Consider the following 17552-nt stretch of genomic DNA (forward strand, 5'->3'; position numbering starts at 1 on the left):
TCCGCATGCCTTGCGGGCACGGAACTGTGCCAGTAATAGCTGGGGTACAGTACAAGTACGTCGAAATATGAGCCCTCTGCCCATTGTCTTTTTCGCCTATACAGTATACCGTTATGTAAGAAGATGGCAAAAAAAAAGGCATTGAGAGAGGGAGGTCAGAGAGACAATGGAATCCTCTTATATGAGTCACTTATCCCATTAAAACCGGGAAAGCATCTGTGTCATTTTAGATTTTTGTGTCGAATATTCAAAAACAGCAGATATACAAGCTCACAGCTTTGTGCCGCGCTGCAATTTGTTTTTAAACATTTTTTGAAAAAATCTTGCCATCGGCATTGAAGGCATTTGTAGAGTCGGACTTCAGGTCTTAATGGGTTATTGGGACATAGCCTTTTCTAGGCCATGGGCTGCCTTCTCAAGATGTCATATGAACACAACAAGAGGGATCTCTCTCACTCACACACACACGCGCGCACACATACACACACACACGCGCGCGCGCACACACACACACACACACACACACACACACACTCACAAACAGATATAGTGTTACAGGAACAACAACTAGAGAATGGGGGGGGGGGGGGGGGGTGGGTGGGGGGGGGCAGGCCAACATGGTCACAACAAGGCAGAGATGGATCTGTTGTTGTCGTCTCGTCCAGAGAGCAGGAGGAGGCGGAGAGAGGACCAGACATGGCATGGGGGACAAAAAGTTTTCATTTATTGATTTATTTATTTAATCAATTCTCTCCTTCCATCATAAATAGATGGGGGAACCACTGTGATGATGATGACACTGGGTGGTCTGGCTCTGTAAGGTCCCGCAGGATTAGATGTTGTTTTTGAACCCCCTCCCCCCTCCCCCTCCCCCCCCGTCTTGTTTGTCTCCTGGAGGGAGGATGAAGCGTTCCGCCGCGTGGACCGACGGACGGGCAGAGGTGGTGGACGGTGACCACGTTTACTTGAGTGCTGTGCTTAAGTACAGATTTTGATCTGTATTTATACAGTACATGTTGGATACTTTGGATGACTTTTCCCTCCACTACATTCCAAAGATGAATATTGCACTTTGGACTCCACTACATTTCTCGGAAGGGGAACGATACATTTTGAATTAACCACTTAAGCCTTATTTAAGATCCTATATTAAAATTGGCTAATGGGAGGGCCGGCCGGCCGGCAGACCTCTTTCGTCACTCTGACTCTGAGTTCCCAATTCAGCTACGCCCAAATATGGAGTGTGTTGTCTAACCTCAATGTGTCGTCGTGGCATCAGCCACAAACAAACCATTCAGCTCCATATATGGGCACAAAAGGGGGCATGCCCATATATGGGCACATACTGATGACATCAGCGATGTCCATATATGGGCATAACAGCGACAAGGACTGACAGATACAGAGATACAGTTGTCCAGAGCCGCAGATCCGACCGATATGCCCAATTGCCCATATATAGTCATGTGCATAAATGGGACCGACCGACCGACTTCAAACTTGGCATGCGGAGGAGTGCGGTGCCCGCCGTTGAGTCGTCCGGATATCCAGTTGTCCAGAACCACCGATACAACAATAATGCCCATATATGGGCATTCCAATATATATGGGCATATACTGATGACATCAGGGATCTCCATATATGGGCACAAAAGCGACAAGGACTGAAAGACACAGATATTTCCAAATATGGGTGCAAAAGGGACACAGGCAGACAGACAGAAACAGGCATCTCCATACATGGGTACAAACACGACACAGACAGATGGGTACAATGGGTACCCCGACACTATGACTCAGTCATATTGGTCGGATCGGCAGTGCGACGTAGGTGTTATAGTGAAGCCCACAACACGTTGCATCACAGAGAGAGACAGAATGCCTAGATTTATGCCTGAATCATACTACAGTTCCGTGCGGGTGTAGTATAAATTAAGCAGAGGCCGCACTCTCAATTAAAAGCTAACGCTATGGTCTGACCCCACATCTTACTTGACCAACTATTCTGATTTCCATTAGTGCACACACAGGTCTACTGCACAGTAAAATGCTGAGAGTGCACATTAAACATGTAACCAAATGGACCCATGTAGCACACAGATGATATACCTGTTTAATTTCATTTCAAGTGTGTGTGTGTGTGTGTGGGGGGGGGGGGGGGGGCAGGCAGGCAGGGTCTCTTTGAAAAAGGGTCTCATGAAGATGCGGCACATGGGTACTACACAGATACGTGGCATTGGGTATACGTGGCATCGGCAGCTGTCCCACTTCCCTCCCTCCCGGGGCTGACTCCGACTCGGGCCCAGCCTTCCGAGACGTCGCACTGCTGGTGTTGATGCTGTTGTTGTTGTTGTTTTTCGTGCCGAGACCAGGAGTCCCGGGCCAAAAGCGTACTCCCGTTACAATAACAAGACCTGCAGGGCCCTGGAGCTGCGCTCTGTGCCAGCCTTTATTGGTCCAGGGGAGCACCGACAAACCATGTCTGCAGACAATCAACAACCAATTTGCTGAACGATGGGACGGGAGGGCAGCCAGAGACTGTACTGTTCCCTTCTGTCTGTTCTGTCCCCGGGGCAGTGAAGCTGTGTCGCTGCCTGGTAGAGTAGACAACCATCTCCTCTGCTCACTTCCTCTCATGTGTCGCCTATCACCGCAAAGCGAGGGCCCACACGTCGTGATAGATGTTAGGGGGCTATCTTTATTAAAGCCCGACGATGCCTGGTTTTTGGGTCCGGTCCCAATTCTGGAGAGTCCTATTCCACCGATTACAAATGTTTCTGATATTTTGTCAAAAAGAGTTAAATCAATTGAAATCCATTTGAAAATGTTTTTAATCTACAAACTCACCACGCGTCGTGGCACATTGTGAGCTTGCACATCTGCTATTTCTTTAAATAACTTTTGAAAAATCTCACCTATAATGACTTGCCCAAAACAAGGACACCAGTTTGAAAGAGGTAAAAAGTTGTGCCACATCGGCTGCATAATCGCCAAAACTGATGTTGTCCGAAAAGTCAAATAATGATCGACATATCGGCCAAACCAATACACTACATCGGTCTGGCTCTGATCACAATTGCGCGGCAGAGCATTGTGACCAAGTTATAAACACGCACATGCAGGGAGTGGACACACAGACATGCCCACACAGACATGCACAGGTAAAAAACAAAAGGGGTCTCTCGAAGACATGCCATTGGTACAGTCCTCCAGCCACCTAATTGACAGCCTCGCACCGTAAAGGTGTCATTAACGTTGACGCATAACCGGCTCTAATAAGCACCGTTCACAGTAGACTCCCACGGCTAACATGGGGCTAACAAAGGGGATAGTGATGGGTGAGGTTGGGGATTAGGACACTGGTATACGGTGGTGGAGCCCCCGACAGACCCCGCGGTGCCCTTCGCATACTGGGGAAAGCCCGCTCATTCCATCACCCAAACTATTTACATAACTTCCACGGAGAAAATTGGCCCCCGTAGCAGTTAGCTTTTCCATGTGCGGTGCACAGTGGAGACACTGTTACGATAATCGTCCTTTTACACGAGCAAGGGGGGCATATACAGTGTAGTATTTACAGTAAGAAAATAAAGATGGGAGGAACGGAGGGAGAGAGGGAAAAAGGGGAGAGGCAGAGAGAGAGAGATACAGAGAGAGAGAGAGAGAGAGAGAGAGTGCTGATCGGGAGAGTAGTGTGAGGTTCCATGGATATTCCCCCACCAACACAAACACATCCAGTGTTGATTTTTGTCATTTTCTTGGCTCCGAGAACTACAGTAGTTGGCAGCACGGTAGACTCGCTGATGGTTTGTATGACTGGCTGTCACGGTTTACTGGTGGCCCCCCACTGCCTGAGAGTGTTCCCTTCCCCTCTTGTCTTATTATACACTGCAAAAAAAATCCCTCAGTGTTCGTTTAACCCTGAGCCTTTGTACAAATGCAACCAAATGGACCCTTGCGGGTCCATTTGGTTGCATTTGTACAAAGGCTCAAAGTTACAAATGGTCGTCGGCTGACCCCTAAGACTTCAGCATCGGGGAGCCAGGCATTCTGCAAAAGGCAGCGCCTACCGGGGCCCATGCGGCATCCATTGCGCGCAATTATAGCGCCGAGGCATGCCATGCGATGGCATGCGTACGTGCATGCCTGCACGGCCGCTTGGCTTGTGTGCGCTAGCTCGCTGCCGCCGGCGCGCTCGCATCTGTCTAGTGGCTTGGGAATACGCGGTGCAGGTAAGCACCTGTGAAGCGAGCAATGCGCCTATTATGAGCTATAAATCCCAAGCGGGTTCTTTATTTTCCTTGATTTGACTTTTTTTACGTAATCGCCCCCCTCTCATGCATGTCTATCGTGGCAGAAAAACCCCCCGCAGGCGAGGAGGCGAGCCTGGGAACCCAAAGCGGGACGGCGCAGTACTCGAGCGCGGGTCAAATTATTAAGAACAATATTCGTCATGACGCGGAGCGGGTCCCGGAGCCGGCTCAGCAGAAAAAACATGGCAGTAAGAGGCAAGCGGGGGGGGGTTGGGTGGAGGGGTGGGGGGGGTAGGGGGGGTAGTGTGGTTCTTACGAGGAGGGAGAGAAAAATCTGTCTTTACAATCCCCCTGCCTCGGCTCGCCAACTTTCTTCTGGCTGTTGGTAGTGCGGAAATTAGAGCGTGCTAGATTCTCCCCTCCCGAGAATAACACAAACCCCTCAAAGCTCAAATCAAACACACGATCCACGTCACAGGAAACCATTTTGAAGCGTAAAACCTCCCAATGGGAGCTCCATTTGAATGCTGCGGGTATATGTGCTGCCTCGCTCGCCCCCCTGCGCCTCCCTCGCTCCCCCCCCCCCCCACCCCCACCCCCCTCTCCCTCTCTCAAGGCTTCGACCACAGCCTTAACCCGAACCACACCACCTCTCAGACGACAAGACTCCCTTTCTCTCACTCCCCCGTACGTTTGGCTTTTCTTTTTTCTTTTCTTCTCTTTTCTTTTCTTTTCTCTTTCTTTAAGGCTCTCTCCGCTCTCCGTTTTTTCATCCTACTATCAACATTTCTGATTGCGTCCTCAACAATGGGAAACAAAAGCAAGGCACTACAAAGCAGCTTCTTGATTAGAAAGGGGTTAGCAGCTGTATACTATATGCTTGTGCATATATATATATATATATATATATATATATATATATATATATATATATATATATATATATATATATATATATATATATATAGTATATAGATACATACATGTATATGTTTGTGTGTGTGTGTGTGTGTGTGTGTGTGTGTGTGTGTGTGTGTGTGTGTGTGTGTGTGTGTGTGTGTGTGTGTGTGTGTGTGTGTGTGTGTGTGTGAGCCCCCATTCCCATGCATGCCCAGCTTAGTGCCAGGGACGGGAACAAGCAAACACATATGGAGCATATGTAATGTGTATAAGCACGTATTTTCCTGCACGCACACTCTCACTCTCTCACAAACACACAAACAAACACACACACACACACACACACACACACACACACACACACACACACACACACACACACACACACACACACACACACACACACACACACACACACACACACACACACAGCTTAATCAGGCGAAGGGTCATGAGCCCCCCCCCTCTCAGTTGAAGTACCCAAGTGAACCCTCCTGCCACTACTCAGCCCCAAACCTCAAACCCACAACCCCTGAACCCCCCCCCCCCCCCACACACACATACACACACACACACAAAACCCTCCTCCCCGTGTGTCTAAACCACCTCTTCCTCCCTCTCTCTCCCATCACCCCTTTTTTCCTCCGCTTTGCCAAGGCATTTAAAAAGACAGAGGTCAGAAGGGCATATGCGGGGAAGGCAATCAAAGTGGTTTGTTTTGGCTCTGGCGCCCCCCACGCCAAGTCCTTGGCTGTGCAGCGGGGGCCATGCCGCCACCTCGCCTGCTCGCTGCCTGGGAAACAAACACATCCTTAATCACCCAGAGGCCCTCTGTGTCCAGCCAAGGCCACGTCGGTTCAGTCCCCGTCTGACAAAACCTGGGCCAGACGGATTGGATTGGACTCCGTCTGATGAACCCGGGCCGCCGCCGCGCTGCAGCCGCCGCCAGACTGTCAAGTGAAGGTCGCGCCGGTCGAGTACCTTTTGTTGAAACCAGGCCAGTAAGGCGCAGTGGTCAACCCAGGCCGTGCTGACCACTTAAGCACTATTTTATGTACAAAAGGTGTCAGGTGACAAAACGTGTGTAGTGAGCTTGTAGATCATCTATTTGCTATTTGCAATTGTGTTTTGAATTTGTTTCTTGTTATTTTTGAATAATTACATCCTAAATAGGGATGCCGGGTTGAAAAGAGGATAATCAAGCCCTGATGACCAGACCCAGGCTTTAGGATGTCACTCTTGCCTATTGCAGTGGTTCTTCGTGTCAAGGACCCCTAAATTATAATATGAAATGACATGAAATGAAATATTACGAAACCCCAGCTGCAGATCAAGAGTGTGATTGCGGACCGGGCCTCTCCATGGAGCACGACTGTGGATTGCTACAATATTATTATTAATATAGTATTATATTAATATAGTATAGTGGTATTATACTATACGACTATACTGTATATTATCTTAACAAAATTGCTTGCTCAGGGTGGGACAATGTCCGGTCGCTGCTCTACATGTAAAGTGTCTTGAGAAACTTGTTGTGATTTGACACTTTCATAAAATGTAATTGAATTGAATTGAATTGAATTTAATTGAATATGTATTTGGCCACGGCCTCATCTGAATATATTTTGTGCCAGGGACCCCATACAAGATTTGTGTTGTTAAAGTATTTCATAAAGTAGAAAAAGTACTCCTCGGAGCGTAGGTCTCCGCCAGGTCAGGTAGGTTATTGTGGGCCAGCAATGTTCGGAATTCAGTATTATATTATATTATAGAGGTGAGTGGAATGTGTCGAAGTTGAGGGGTTAATGTTGATGAAGTTATTGCACACTCAGATGCTGCGTTCATGATTTGAGGCATTTTATAAAATGCCTATAAAAAATAGGCTATTAAAAATCAATAAAAACTATACAACTATAGTTATAGACTATAAAAACTATAAAACTATAAAAAATCTGACAGATCCGTCTTGATCACATGACTATGGACATAATGTGTACCAATTTGCGTGATGTTTGGATAAAATGTGTAGAAAAATGTGTAAAAAGATGTTTTGCAAAAATCGGCCTCCTGGTGGCGCTATAATAGGCCAATGTGAAAAGGCTGGCAATTCTTCCTCTGCATTTCACACCAATCGGACACTGCGTTCATGATTTGAGGCGTTTTGTTCAAAGTGAACCACTCCTGCAAACTTTAGATGCATATCTTAGCCAATCAGGATGGAATATGAAAAATCGGATAATGTGTACTGATTTGCGTGATGTTTGGACAACATCTGTAGGAGTAATATTTTGTTGCAAAAATCGACCTGCTGGGGGGCGCTTCAATAGGTCAATGAAAAGGGTGGCATTTCTTCCTTGACCTAGTGGGAATGTGCGTGGAAAGTTACGCAAGGCATTTTGTTCAAAACTAGCCACTCCTGCAAACATTAGATGCCAATCTTAGCCAATCAGGATGGAATATGACAGATCCGTCTTAATCACATTACTATAGAGTTAATGTGTACTGATTTGCGTGATGTTTGGACAAAATCTGTAAGAGTGATATAAAGAAATTAGTTTTTCAAGAGTCGGCCTCCTGGTGGCGCTATAAATGGCTGATGTGAAAAATGCAGGGCAGAGGTTTTTCCTTGGCCTCTAGGGAGTGCGTGTGAAAAGTTTCACACCGATCAGTGCAGTTATAGGTAAAAACACTGTCGTTGAAAAATTATGGGTGGCATTTCTTCCCTGGTCCTAGTGGGCGGCAATCGCACGCTGTGTTCACGATTTGAGGCATTTTGTTCAAAACAGACCACTCCTGCAAACTTTGGAAGCCAATCTTAGCCAATCAGGATGGAATATGAAAAATCGGACAGATTCGTTTTGATCACATGACTATAGAGATACTGTGTACCGATTTGTGTGATGTTTGGACAAAATCTGTAGGAGTAATATCAAAACATTTTGTTTAGCAAAAATCTGCCTCCTGGTGTCTCTATAACAGGCCGATCTGAAAAAATGTGGGCAGAAGTTCTGCTCTGGCATCCAGAGAGTGTCTGTGCACAGTTTCACGTTGATCGGGCCAACAGTGCTGGAGATTAGCTGTTCAGGGGGCAAAACATAGTCTCGGCCACGCCTTCAGCCTGGCGGAGACAATAATCCAATTGTTTTTATTTGATTGAAAATAGCAGATGTACAGACTGAGAGAGGAGAGGGGGGGGGGACGGAGAGAGGGCGGGGCAGAGAGAGAGACCCAAACAGGCCGGCAGCGTTCTAGTAACCATAAACAAACCTGATTGAGAACCACTGGCCTATTGAACCTGGGTGATTTTTTAAGCCAGAGAAGTCTAATGGTCATTGTCTCAGTAGGAACATTTGTCGTTACGCGTCGCTAACAGTGCGCTCCTCTTGAAGTAAGCAGAGCACAGCTAAGGGCCTGGCGGTGAAACCAGACGTGAGACAGAGGATTTGTCTCCCGTGAGTTTTTTGGACATCCAGACCTGAGACAAGCATCGTCTTACACCACACAGCAAGCTTCTACAATTAGGTTGTTTCTATCTAACTATACTCGTCATCCAGCTTGATCTTTAGACCCCCCCCACACACACACACACACACACACACTCTACCCCCGCCTGGTAATTGTCACCCACATGCCCACATACTGTATGAATGACCAGGATCAAATGAATGCATTCAGCATCTCAGATCTGTAAGTACTGTATTATACAGTAAACCACAACATTCTCAGACCTTAAGGAATCTCCCTGTTAGGATGTCCCATTATCATGTACAGTATCGCACACACACACACACACACACACACACACACGCACGCACGCACGCACGCACGCACGCACGCACGCACGCACGCACGCACGCACGCACGCACGCACGCACGCACGCACGCACGCACGCACGCACGCACGTAACCATCAACACTACACCCGCTGTGTCCTCATTTGGAGGTCAGACACAGGGTTCTTCCTGAGTGATATTGTATATAAAGTGAACTTCTGACAGTGTGTTATGAAAGTGAAGCTTCATGAACAGAGAGAAGAATCAAGTACAGAGCGCGTTAAGATCTCATTACTCAGAGGAAATGAATTCACCCGTCATCTGAGACCCCGCTTGTTCTTCCTGGGGTGCATCCCAAGTCTCTCTAAATTGCATCCACGTTTCCCCTCACTTGCATCTTTACCCTCGCGCCTTGATAGTCCCATCCAAACCGAGGAAGCATGGGAGAGATGCAAGGAAAAACCACGTGAGAGGAAACGTTGAGCAAATTAATTCTAATGACATTAGAATAAATTATTATTGGAAGAAATTAGACGCTTCCTCTGAAGCGGCGTCTGAAGCGACGTATGTACTGTATGCCATTACCGTTATTCATGCTGACACAAGCAGAAACATCCGCGTTTCCACTCACTTGCATCTTCTATCAGGAGACCACAAGGGAAGGTAAATGTAATTTTCCCATCTCATCGTGTTTGTAGTCGTTGTTGACGTGTGTTATTGTGTACATTTTCTATGCTATGTTGATGATTTATCTTCCTCCTGCTCCTTTTCATTTGTGGAATATGTAAAAGAGGGGGAAAAAAGGAGAGGAAAAACGGTAAAGTAAATGAACGTAATCATGTAAAACCATAAATAAATAAAATGAAATGAATTAATTACATAGGACCACAATGGAAACAAGTCCCCAGGATTTTTTTACCACGTGCTGTTTACATTTCAATGAATCAATCAACGCCTTATAGTCCCCTCCAAACCGAGGAAGCATGGAGAGATGCAAGGAAACCACGCAAGAGGAAACCAGCAAATGTTGAGCAAATTAATTCAAATTAAATTAGAATAAATTATTATTGGAAGGAATTAAGACGCTTCCTCTGAAGCGCCATGTGGAGCGGCCGCAGCAGCGGCCTTTTCCGATTAGCGACGTATGTATGCCGTTCCAGTCATTCACACTGACATGAGCAGTAGCATCCACGTTTCCCCTCACTTGCATCTTTTCCTCGCCGCCTCATGGTCCCGTCCAAACCGAGGAAGCATGGAGAGATGCAAGAAAACCAGCAAATGTTGAGCAAATTAATTCTAATTAAATTTGAATAAATTATCATTAAAATAAATTAGATGTCGTGTGAAGCGGCCACAGAGTAATTTGATTTTCCGATTAGCGACGTATGTACTGTATGCCGTTACTGTTAGTCACACTGACACAAGCAGTAGCCCGCCCCCCCCGCCCCGTCATTCAAATTTGCCAGATGTAGGGGCGGAGTTGTGTAATGGCGTTCAGTGTAAAGGCTTCTGGGAATGCTGCTCGTGTGTGTCCTCACTTCTCAGAGTTCCATCTTCGCTCCTCGACCCCTGAGACGTTCAGTTCAATCAGAAACACTCACGTCAAAGTAGATTTAACCATTTATTGCTACAAATGGAATACAGTTAAGCTTGGTGTTAAAGCTCCGCTCTTGGGAGAATATTCACTGAATTTTGTCGAAGCAGCCTGCTAAGCATATACTGTATTCAGGGAATTATCCCCCATAGGGATACAATGTCAACAATAAGCAGTACATTGACATATTAGTTTGAATAAGCAGATATACATGGTAATCACAAGTATTTGAGCCTATGCCAGACTCTAACAAAGCAGATATACATGATAATCACAAGTATTTGAGCCTATGCCAGACTCTAATCAAAAGGTGGAGGCTGGGGTGGAGGAGGAGCTAGCAGAATGCATTGGTTCAGCAACCAAGAAAGGCCTAGAGAATTCGAACCGTATTTAAAGGAACCTCTTTGCTAATGCGTGAGCTGTGATTGGAGTATGAGTGTGTAACGTAATGACCAGCAGTGCTGTGAATGGGGAATAGAAAGCTGATGTTCACATCAGCTGACTGACAGATAGTTACAGCTTTGGCATGCAAGACTTCCGTGTCCTGCATGAACTAACGCTGTGCTTCATTTCGGTTCAATTGAGGAGTGAGAAGCAAAGCTATTTAACGCTTCTAATGTTTGTCACTAACACCGGTGAGATGAATCGATAAAGATGAATACACAAATCACTCTTGGTCTGGTACATTTAAGCCATATTTAAAACTTTCTCGTTTGACGGTGTCATGCGGAAAAAGCCAGTCTCACTAAAACATTGTTTGAGATGTGAATGAGTTAAATTATCTCTGTACATTAGAAAATTACATCATTATACAGTAGATATTTTGGTTTTCACCTGATTTCACCAGCATATCCTAATACCATGAGGCTTACTGTTATAACCTTGACCTTGGCTGCACAGTAGCCCCAATAGAAAGCTCTGTTGTGGACACAAGATAAGAGAGAACTAACTAGAGGTTTATGTCTTGCTCAGAGACACCTCGACACATTGCTGGGGCAGGGGAATCGAACGTGGGACCTTCCGCTTCCCAGGCGGCCTCTCTATCCATTCATCCATGGCCGCCTCAAATATCGGTTTCGATGTATTTTCTGTTAATTAGCCCGACCCTAGGCAGGAGCATGCGGCCACTCCGTCCAGGCCTCAAACCACGCGGTCAGGCAGCACCACTTAGTCGAGCACCTACACCACACAGCCCGGGCAGCACCACGCGGGCGGGCAGCACACCACACCACACCACACCACACCACACCACACACACCACACCGCGCTGTCGGGCAGCACCAGGAGTGGTTGAGCAGGTACATGCATGGAGCTCAGACACGGGGACTTTCTGGAAGTTCAGCATCAGGGATCAGTCTGTTATTGACTTGGCAGAGCCTTGAGCCAGTATGTTTCCACTAGCGAGAGCCTCACTGACTGTACAAGTCTGTGTGTGTGTGTGTGTGTGTGTGTGTGTGTGTGTGTGTGTGTGTGTGTGTGTGTGTGTGTGTGTGTGTGTGTGTGTCCGGACCAAGCGCTGTATGCTCTGTAGACCAGATGGGTGGCCAGGCCCCAGTTGATTTCTGTTATGACAATTGAACTCATTTGAACCATTCAACCCTTCTCTCACGTTCTCTCTCAAACACACACACGCACGCACACACACACACACGCACACACGCACGCACACACACGCGCGCACGCACGCACGCACGCACGCACACACACACACACACACACACACACATACATACACAGAGTACGCACCCACACAGGCACGCACATACAAGATATTTCAAAGCTGACTCCCCTCCTTCCGTTTTTCTCTTCTTAAGTATCATTATTATTATTAGCTTGTTTAAAATGCAAATGTATGTGCGAAGCAGCTGGCGAGAAACAAGAGACCACCCAGCCGGTAGAGAGCATTGTGTTGACTGCAGATAAGCTGTAATGGAGTGTCAGGGGAAATCCCCCCCCCCCCCACACACACACACACACACACACACACACACACCCACCCCCGTCTCAGACGGACGGCTGTGCGTAAAGCCTCACAAATAATACAGGAACGAAACAACAATACCCCTCCACCCTCCACCCCTCCCCCTGTTTACCATCACCAAATCTCTCCGTATGTACGCACGCGTTCGTCAATAAAAACAAAACAACACACGCAAGGGTCCCTTTGAAGCAACAAAGCCGTCGACCCTATTGACAAGAATTCTAATTGATCTTAATTGACGTAGTGACAATAGGATGGGGAAGGGGCTCTGGAGTAGAACAAACAGGGTTCAGCTGTTGACCCGGTGAACGGGGGTCAAGCTGTCAACAGTGCAGTGGTATCGGGGTCAACATGGCGTCCAGAGTTATGTGGAGTACGGTATGAAACGGTGGAAGATATATGACTTCAGATCAATATCACGTGTTGCAATGCGACACGTTGTGAGCTTGTAGCTCGGCTATTTTCCATATTTTGTATGTCAAGGATAATACAGGCTTAAAGGACGACTTCACCCATTTTCGACCTGTCTTCGTATAATTGGTCCTCACTAATGCTCATGATAAAATGGTGCAGTTTTTTTTCTACTCGTCTGTGGCTCATATGGGCTGTGGACACTTCAGAAACACGCCTACCGGTGACATCATCGTTAGGCAGTTTTTTTCTTTCAAATGTTTTACTTCCTAGGAATAGAAATTGGTTCTAAATTTCGTTTTATTATTATTTTCTGTCAATTGCCAAGGCCCTAGCTGGAAGATACCCGATCAACACAAGGGCCATGTGTAAACCATACTAGCCACTTAAAGCTGCAGTATGTAACTCTTCTACCCCAGATTTCTACCCGTTTTCCTGCTTAAGTGCTGATTTTCTTTTATACCATTGAGCTAATAGAGCCTGCCTGCTTGCTCAGGGGATAAATTGAATCTTCGTATACACCCCCCTTATAAATTGTATAAGCTATATTGTATCAACATTCTCTACCATACAGATTGGACAAAATGTTAATTTATTCATTAAAAAAGTTACATAGTGCTGCTTTAAGCCCTATTCCAACAAGCTCGTGAGGTTATAGATCAGCACTTTTTTTTATTTTATGTTTCAGGTATTTTTATAATGTAAAAAAAAAACAAGAAGGAATTTTTTGCCTATATTGACACGCCTAAAACAGGGCCACCGGCGTGAAAGTGGTTGATTTTAGAGATCATGTGTGTTCCACTGTAAGCCAGCGTCCAGCGGTGACCTTACTGCTAAGATGCTTTGTGGGAACGTGAGCCAGGACAAGACGCGTGTTAACAAACACTGAAAACAGATGTCCAAACGCTGCAAAGTGTTTGATTTGTTGTGCCAGAGCAACTGGAGCGTTTCATTCATAAATGAGTAATCCAGAATGTGGGGGGAGAAAAACGTGACACCCATTGTAATCAAATCGAATAATGAATACTATACAAATAAAATGGGCTTACACGTGTAAATTATAACACTTTGTTGCTGTCGGGCAGAAACCCCTTATCTCCATATTTCGACTTGTGTTTTTTCCGTAAATTAACGGCTTACTTGATCACACTATAGCGTCACACAAAAGCATCAGAGGTAGCAGATCTGCAAGCTCGAAACCTTGTCAATCTGCTACTTATGCTATTTTGGAATTTGAATCCTGAAAAGTATTTCCACCCGACAGAGACGACTTTCAAAGATGGGCAATTTTCCTGTGAGAAAGGATCCCTGGCTAATGAGCCAAGTATGCCTTAATGCATTATAATTGCCCTCTATGACTAAAAAATTAAAAACACCTTAAATAAATATTATATTTATTTTAGAAATAGTTCACTTTTACTCAACAGGGACAACGCCCGTCACAAGTTGATGATGTCATTTGTCCATGTGTGGTCCAGCCCTATGGAATGTTATTAGCATGTCCTAATAAAAAACAACTTAATACTTCCTATGGTTAATATGAACATCAAAAAAATATTTTAAATATGTTTTATTAGCATATGCATTCCATACATTCCATAGAGCTGGACCACACATGGACAAATGACATCATCAACCTGAGACGGGTGTTGTCCCCCTTCAGTAAAAGATTAACTATTTCTAAAATAGATAAAATACTTAAGTATTTTGTATGTATTAATTAAGGCATATTTGGCTTATTAGCCAGGGATACTTTTAACAATTTTGCACTCAAGATGGAATATATAGAATTGTATCGGCATCAATAGATAGTGTCAGTATTCTGCATGATGGCGGACTTAAAGTGGCGATGAAACCGTAGGCTGATTTTGTAGTTTGTTTTCCAGTTAAGGTTAAAAGAACTACAACAGGGTAAAAAACATGGCAAGGAGCACAGTTACAGCTAATGAAAATAATAATGGGTGGGTTAGATTTAGCTGTGTAAATGTGCATTGAAAATGTTATATATATCAAAGGTTTGCACACATTTTCAAGATAAAAAAAAACAGATCTACAAGTTCTGTGCTTGTATATCGTTATATTATTTTTGAATAGCCAAAGTATAAATTATGGATAAAGTGGTTCAAATGATTGTGATGCTGTATTTACAAATTTAGCTGGGGACCCCCTGGAACCCCCCAAGGACCACTTTGAGAACCACTGGTCTACAGTGGTTCTCAAAATGGGGTCCAGGGACCGCCAGGGGTCCTTGAGGAGTAACGAGTCTGTAACTCCAAGAGTGTACAAATGGAACCAAATGGACCCTTACTCTCGGAGTTAGGAGTTTACAGTATAGGCCAGGGTTCCAGAGATAGAAAATTGTATCAAATGGGGTCTGTGGCCAAATGTATAACAAGCTGGAAATTCGTCTAGGAAAAGTCCGCACTCACAATATCATTTTTCTTTGAATTTGTTTTATTTACCGCAGCAGCAGTCTCTGACAATCGGACGCGTTTCAGCTACTCAGGCCTTAGTTGAAATTTTAAAGTTTGATAACCACTGGTCTACACCTCATTTGGCCAAATGGAAATATTCATAAGTAATAAACCAATAACAACAAAAGTGCCTCGCCTTGATTTGATTTATATTTTCAATCATGATCCAAGTTCAGGAACGTCTCACTTTCACCTCTACCTCAACCGGGCAATTTCAATCTTCAGGGACCAGATCAGACCTACTGTATCTGCTGAAGCGTGTGAGCAAAGACTCCATTTTCTATGGCAGGAAATGTGTGTTCCAACATGGACCGCTCCTCCTGTATTTTCTAGTGTCCTCCTTCAGTTGTTGGTCCTGGCCTGCAGCCAACGTGTGTGTGTGTGTGTGTGTGTGTGTGTGTGTGTGTGCAGAATGTGTACTGTAAGTTGTGGGGCCACATCAGGGTATTAGTACAGTATGTGTGAGAGTGGAACTGAGCATAGCGGACAAGAACAACGAGCCATGAACATGACCATCACGTGTGTGTGTGTGTGTGTGTGTGTGTGTGTGTGTGTGTGTGTGTGTGTGTGTGTGTGTGTGTGTGTGTGTGTGTGTGTGTGTTTGTATTACTATACTTGTGAGTGCCAGATGTCCCCACAAGTATACTAGAATTTGAGAAATAAGCATTGTGATGACCATTTTCCTGGTTCTCACAAGAGAAATTGTTGTTTTAGAGTTAGAGATTTACAATTCAAATTCAAATTCACGTTAGGGTTAGGATTGGGATTACACATTTAGAGATTAGGTTTAGGAGTTAGGGTTGGAGTTATCCCTGATTTATACAAGTTGCGCGCTGGTATTGTGCACCGAAAAATAGCACAAGCTCGTAGATGGGCTATTTTCCGGCTTTAGGCTTACGGATAAAAATGGCAAAAGAATCAAAATGGCATTCACAAAATTGCCATCCTAAAATGTTGATTGTCCTCACAAGTATAGTAATACAAACGTGTGTGTGTGTGTGTGTGGATACAGTTCTTGGAAAAAAGGAACATGTTGACCGTTTGTCTTTTCTTAAGTACAGTACATGGTTTCACACAGACTACAACAGACACACACACACACAAACACACTTACGGCGGGGTGACAGAGTGCACTGGCTGAGCTCAGATGAACCAATGGCAACCTGGGGAAGCAAGAATGTAGTATGGCGCTGGTCCAACGGAGGCCGTCAGAGTCCTCAGCAGGCAACCCCGGTTGTCTTAGTGAACATTAGTGCGAGAGCGTGTGAGAGTGTGTGGGAGTGTGTGCACCCGCTCGCTCGCATGAAGACAGCCTGCTCGGGCTGGTAATTGTGCAACTGTACGAGCAGTGTGTAATTTTACAGACAGTTGGCGATGGATTTGTGTGAAATGTATGCGCTGCCTATACGTTTTTTTGTGTAATTCTAGCCTTTGTGTGTGGCGGGGTTTGTGAGTGCACATCTTAGCGAAACCTCAGAGAAAGACTATAGTTTTTATGTGTGTGTGTGTGTGTGGGTGTGTGTGTGTGTGAGGCCCAGGTCCTTTCTTTCTTAAGATTCGCCACGCTGCTAATAGCTATTAATAGTGGGGTTGTCTGCGGAGCGCAGAGCTTCCATGGCTGGCCCCGACCCAAGCAGACTGGAGTGTCAAGGCGCGTTCTGTCGCCTCCGTACTGCACTGGCTGCCAGGCTCCCAGCCTTGCTCGTACGAATCCAGAACGGCTCCTAGCGGCCCTCACAACACTACCCATGGCTCAGACCCATCACTGAGACACTGGTCTCAGTTGGAGATGGAGAATGATAATGGGGAACATGTTGGCATGGAGAAGGAGGAAAAAAAAAAGGCCTGCACTTCTCCAGTGGTGACTCACACTGTGTGCTGTACTGTATGTCCATCAGTGAAATGTTAGAAGTTGCCGTATTACTGGTGTACTGTATAAGGGGCGCATCATTTGCTTTCACATTTAAAGGAGGAGTTCACCCAAAAAATAAACATTCTTTTTTGTTTTTGTGGCTAATAATTAGATTTTGTCTCATACCGGCTAATGTATTCGGTAGGAGACACAAAGTAGATTATTTGTGTCTCCTACCGGAAATACACGCGGTCATCAAATTATTGTCTTCGGAATGCCACAAAAACAAAAAAGAATCAATGAAATCAAGG

The sequence above is a fragment of the Gymnoscopelus braueri genome, assembly GCF_963280865.1.
Source record: "Gymnoscopelus braueri genome assembly, chromosome: 9".
NCBI classification, from domain to species: domain Eukaryota; kingdom Metazoa; phylum Chordata; class Actinopteri; order Myctophiformes; family Myctophidae; genus Gymnoscopelus; species Gymnoscopelus braueri.